Genomic DNA, 6,106 nt, shown 5'->3' with positions numbered 1-6,106 from the left:
CTACAGACTATGCAGCCAGCGCTGTGCACGGGGCACGGACCATCAGCTCATTCTCCGCGTTGGCAGGCCTGGACACTGAGGTTTGGAGGTGCCCATCAGCTCCGACTGCAAAGAGGAAGATGGATGGGGCCAGCCTGGCTGACGCCTCTTTATTGTGCGTGGAGGTAGCCAAGTGCTGTATCTGAGTTTGGGGAAATTAGTTCCAACAGTTTTCCTTGAATCAATAAACAACCATTCGCCTCCCCAGGAGAGCCCCTTCCAGGGGCTCCTGCCTGCAGCGGGAACGTTTCCTCAGCACCGTCCCACCCTGGACTCTGGCTCGGGGACGGGCCGGGGCTGGGCCTGCCGGGCTCAGGGTCAGGCGGTACCGTGGGCGTCGGGGCAGAGCCAGCCTAGGTCCCAATCGGTGTCCCACCGGGAGCGTTCAAGGTAGGAAAGCTGGTGGTCCCCGTCCCGGCTGCCATCCTGGGGGCCCAGAGCGGCCGCCACACCCGCTCGAGGCTGAGATGGGGCTGCGCCCTCCGTACCACCAGATGCTGGGCAGGGGCTGGTGGGGCCCTGCTCTCTGCCTGCCTCTCACTCCAGGAGGACCCTGCTCCCTCCTACCATCAGAGGCCCCTTCAGGGATGGCTTATGAGAGCGGGTTCGGGCCACCGTGGGCCCATCCGAAGCAGTGGGTTCTGAGCAGGTGCTCCAGAGCGGCCGCTCTACAGGCAGCTCTACCCGCAAGATGGGTCTTCCTTGCTGTGATGCTCCAGAGCGCGTCAGCTCGGCGGCGCTGAGCCACCTTTCCCAGAGCTTGTTTTCAGCCGTGTTTCTGGATAGGGTGCGTCCCGAGACGATTTGTGGGAGGGTGGGAAGTGGTGCAGAGACCCACTGTTGTTGCTGAGGACAGATTCATCCTGAGGGTGTGAAGACACAGCCCAGGCCGCTCCTGACTCCTGGGCCAGGTGTGTGTGCCCAGCCCCACAATGGAGGGCCCAGGACACCCTTGTCACCAGGTCCCAGGACACACACGATGGGCCCAGATTCAGGCCAAGCTCCCACTAGTAGGCTCTGGCCTGCTCGCTGTGCCTCTCCGTGGTGTCCTTCCCTTGCTGACACCTGCTGCCCGGACTGCATCTTGGGCACAGCAGCCTGGCAGAGACCGCCTAGCACCACCACCTCCCTTCACAGGGTCAGGACCTGACCCTGTCCCCTATACCAGACAAAGCATGTATCTCTTACTGGTTCTGTTTCTCTAGGTGAACACTGATGACACACTTCAATCCCATGGCATTCAGGCTCCCCGGAACTTGCACTTGGCCCTAACCTGACTTCTAGGTGTTGGAAGGAGCAAGTGTGTTCTCTCCTCTGCTTCAGACTTGCCGCTGCATTTGCTCTCCTCCAGCCTAGAGACCCTGGGCACCTTCAGATGACCTGCTGAGGAATGTCCGAGCCCTCTCAGAGCTGGCACTCTCATGCCCAGTCCTGTTGTCCTCGTAGAAATATCCAGAGCTGGGCCTGATTGTCCAGCTGAGGCCTTTTTTCTTAAGTCCTTATTGCAGACTCGGAGAAAACAAGTACCAATGACCCCCAGTTCCTGCCTGAATTCACAAGAACTTGCTCTTTCTCCTGACTGCAGGAGAGAGTGGCCCTGGGAGAAACCTAACCCACTCTGGCTGTGTTTGGTTTTCCGCCTGGAGCCTGAATGCCAGGCCAGGCTGGGCTGCCTCTGTCTCGTTATCACTCATCAGGCATCAGGCCTGGCAGGTCATCTGCAAGCCTCAACACCGCACCTTCTGTGGGTTTGGCTGCAAGGGGGCTGGGAGGGCCTGGCAGTGACATTGCTTCACCCTTCCCTTCGCTCCCAGGGTGGACACAGAGTCCCCCAGCTGCTGAGTCTTTGCACCTGGTTCTCTGTAGTTAACTGGCTTCTGAAGCCACTGAACATTCCAGACCTCTCACCTTGCCCCGTGGCTCAGGGCTCTGACAGATGTAAAGAAAAGACCCGAAATGGACCTGTCTGTGCGATATGTTTCTTCACTACTCTCATCCAGGGCCTGGGGTTCTGTCCTGTGGCCTCACTTACCTGCCCAGAGAGATGGTTTGGCCCTCAGTTCATGCATTTTTATGAAAACCATGAGGCAGTGAGATGAATTGTCTGACAACCTGACCTCTGGATTCCCCAAAAGAGCCAACCAAACCCCCCCTAATCTAGGCAGAGGCCGGAGCCGACCTTACCCTCGGTCCATCTAGACTCCTTAGTTTCTGGCCATCGACGTACACTGTCTGCACTTGCTAAGCTCTTGGCACCTTACTCCTGTGATTTCCATGACTCTCATAACCTTGGAACCAGGACCTCTTCCTGGGAACCAATCACAAGGAAACTCAAAAGACATTTTTGGGATCCCAGAAGAGAAAGATGTAGGCCATGGTGGAGAGCATAGAGAGCAAGCACATATATCATGTGTGCCTGTTTAGCCTCACGATGGGCCCCAGCTTAGTCTGGCAGTGCTGCCCCCGGACAGTCTCTGTGGGAACAGTTACAGGATTGGCTTATAAACCAGCATCTAAGATCTGAATGAGTCTGAGAGACTGGACCTCAGAATGGAATCAGCCCTTTTCTGATGTCCCTCGGGCAGCCCGGAAGCAAGCCCAGGAGTCCACGGGGTCATAGCAAGCGCCACTTGGGGCAGCTTCTGGAAGTTCCTGTGGACCCTGTGGGAACCGTGTCCCCCCCGCCCCCCCATGGTTCCAGAGTCTCCTACCCTTTCAGCTGGGGACCTAGGGTCTGGTAGGGCACCGAGCCATGGTCCCCCACAGTCATCTCAGGTCCTCCTAGAATCTGACGGCTCATCTCAGCTGGACCCTGCTGAGCCATCCAGGGGGTTGGCTGGGGTGGCCAGAACAGGGGCTCTGATGCCTCTCCCTTCTCCATCACCTCTCCTGTCCTTTTCTCCTACCTCCCACACCTGAGCCCTCCTGCAAGACTGAGAAAGGCTTGGCCTACACCTGTAGTGCTCCTAACCCCCTTACCATACTTGCTTTGCCCTCCTCCTATGTCCTGAAAAACAATAACAAAAGCAAAGAAACAAATTTTGTCAACTTGTTTTTCTCTCCCACACCAACCAGTGGGCTTCCCTTCATGAAGTCAAGCTCTGGGGGGCTCTCCCCCGTTGCTCATCTTTTAACAGTGTCTGTGGCCAGTGAATGACACCTTTGTCCTTCTGGTAAATGGAGAAGATTGTGGAGGCTGATTTGAGGATGACGGAATCTGCAAGGGTGGTTTATGGATTTACCTGTAGGCATCTTGTCCATACGGGACCCCTCCCCTCCTGTTCTTGCCTTGCTCGTTCCACCACAGTCTCTCAGGAATTGTGGCTTAATGCCCCTGGTGGCCTGGAGCTGCATGCTTATGGGCTCCTGGGTGTGTCCAGGACTCCTAGCCCCACTGACATTCCCTCCCCAGGAGAACCTCCAAGCAGAGAACATGACTCCTAAAGCAATCCTCCCATGAGGTGCTAGGGTTCCAGAAACAACTTACCACATTGCAGAGCAAAGTTTACTCTGTAATCAAAGTTTCAGTAACACAACAGCCTTTCCTACCCCCACACTGCTGAAGCTTAGGATAATAACTCAGTGATTTCTTTAAAAAAGAAAAAAAAAAGTTGTGTTAACATATTTCTTTTATTCCTGGCCGAAAAAAGAAAGGAGAGAAAGAGAAAATACAAATGCAATTTTTACCCAAGCTAAGGAGAACCATGTTTCTCCTCTGGTCAGCAGGATTTCTGGGTTGTGATGTTTGTGGTCCAAGGGCAGGGCCTCAGCAGGGCTGGCCAAGCACTTTCCAGTATCCTTGACTTCAGTGAAAAGAGTACAGTGAGGACCAAGAAATGGCACGGATGAATGCAAACACAGGATTCTGGAACAGCTGGAAGGGCCCAGCACTAGGAAATGAGACCCGGGACCTGCTGAGTCCTGCAACAAGCACACAGCCCTGCCCTCTGTTGTCCCCTCTGTGAGAGGGATCTACAGTCCTTACCAAATCTGACAGCAGATGTGTGGTCTCTCTCCTGTCCCTCTGGGGAGGATGGGGGCCAGGCACCATCCATGTCTTGCTGTCTTTTCCCTGCCACCCACACTCGTGAACCTGGGTACCCAGTCCTCCCCTGGCCGCCCTCCCTTGGCAACAAGAGCCAAGTACCAGCAGGGGCCAGCCTAGAAACCTTGCAGGATCTGCAGAGGGCAGTGAGCTTGTAGGGAAAGGCCTCCCACAGAAAAGAATAGCACAAAGGGCCACTGTTAGCAAGCTTGTGCCATGTGCCAGGCACACACTTTATCCGCACGACAGCCCTGCGAGGCCAGTGTGGAAAATAAGGTCCAGAGAAGCTTGGTCACATGCCCAAGGCATCCAGCCAGGGGCCCAGAGGCCCCTCACACTTCCCAGATGCCTGCTCGGGAGGTAGCAGAAGCCCACCCCGACGGGGTCCTCGGGGACAGTGCGTGTGTGTGATCCTTGCTGCAGACAGCCTGGGCACTCTCCCTCCCCGGAGCCAGAGGCTAGCGGGTGAGAATGGCCTGAGTCCGGGGGCCCCGTTGTCCAGGACTCTGCATCACTGGGACCCCGATTTCTCCAAATCTTGAGCAGGAATCTGCACAGTGTTCTCCAAAGGACCCAGGGTGGCACCAATTCCTTATTCCACGGTTTACCCATCATACAGATGGAGAATGGAGCCCCGGAGAGCTTCAGTGACAGTCAGAGGTCACTGACACGTGAGCGCTAAAGTGTGCACCGAGCCCGTCTCCGTGCAGGGTCCAGAGGCTCCACGGCCCCCACGCCTGCAGAGCTGGCCCTGCCCGCGCACATTCAGCGCCCACCGCGGTGCTTCTGAAGCTTGTAAGGTGTGCTGTCCGCCTGAAAATAAAGAAGAGAAGCACATATATCATGTGATGTACCATGTATGTGTTGTCTATATGTACGACCTCGCGGGCCGGGCCCTGGGGCTGACACAGCACCGCGTGGCCTGGTCGCAGCAGCGGGTGAGTGCGCGGAGAGGGAGCGAGAGGAGGGAGGCGGAGGGAGGGAAGAAAGTCCCTGTAAGACTTGGATTCAGAGTTTCTGGGTGACCGAGCATCTTAGTTGAAATCATCCTGGTCAGGACCCCAATTCAGGAAAGGAAAATCTGAATCAGCCAAAATGTCTGCCAGATACAAACTATCATAAAAGAGGCTTTTAGAAGTTAGAGACACAAAGCCACAGTTACTAAATACTTATGGACTATGCTCCCCTAAGATGCCATCTGGGAAGCTAATGGGGTCTCCGCTCTGGCCTCCGTTTAGCCTTGGCCTCTTGTCTTCCGTGCCTGGTCCATGCACACGATGCGAACCCCGCCGGTCTGTGAAGGCCCCGGTTGTCTTCCGTCTCTGGATCTGCACCCAGGCTGCTCGTTCTGCCCCGATGCCCTCCCCAATCTTAAAAAGCACTGAAAACCTTGTTATTCCCCCCACAATCCAACCTCTGTGTCACCTCTTTTGAGAAGCCTTCCTAGATTTTCAAGGATTGTTAATAATAATAATCATGAATAATAATAATAATAATAACTAACTCACTTTGAGTACTAACCATGGGATAGTCATTAGTATAAGTATTTAACAGGTATTAACTATCTGTCATTCCTGGAACCCCAGAGCCACATGTATCCTTTTTTTTATTTTTTTAAGATTTTATTTATATATTCATGAGAGACACAGAGAGAGGCAGAGACACAGGCAGAGGGAGAAGCAGGCTCCACGCAGGGAGCCCGACATGGGACTCAGTCCCGGGTCTCCAGGATCAGGCCCTGGGCTGAAGGCGGCACTAAATCACTGAGCCTTGGGCTGCCCAAGCCACATGTATCCTATCATATTATTTTATCTCATATTAATTTCCATTTTACTGATGATAAAACTAAGACCCTGAGAAGCCCAGTGGCAGAGTTAAAGACTTCGTGCTGGAGCAACCCTTGCTGAAAAGTTATTAGTGGTGACCAGCTTTCTCCTAGGAGGGAATTATTGCTCTTGTCCCTCCCTAAATGCACAAAAAGAGGTGCTCAACACATATTAGGGGAATAAAAGTGATGAGAAT

The sequence above is a fragment of the Vulpes lagopus genome, chromosome 3, assembly GCF_018345385.1.
Source record: "Vulpes lagopus strain Blue_001 chromosome 3, ASM1834538v1, whole genome shotgun sequence".
Classification (NCBI taxonomy): domain Eukaryota; kingdom Metazoa; phylum Chordata; class Mammalia; order Carnivora; family Canidae; genus Vulpes; species Vulpes lagopus.
The sequence above is the reverse complement of the archived record's forward strand: the minus strand, read 5'-3'. Positions refer to the sequence as shown.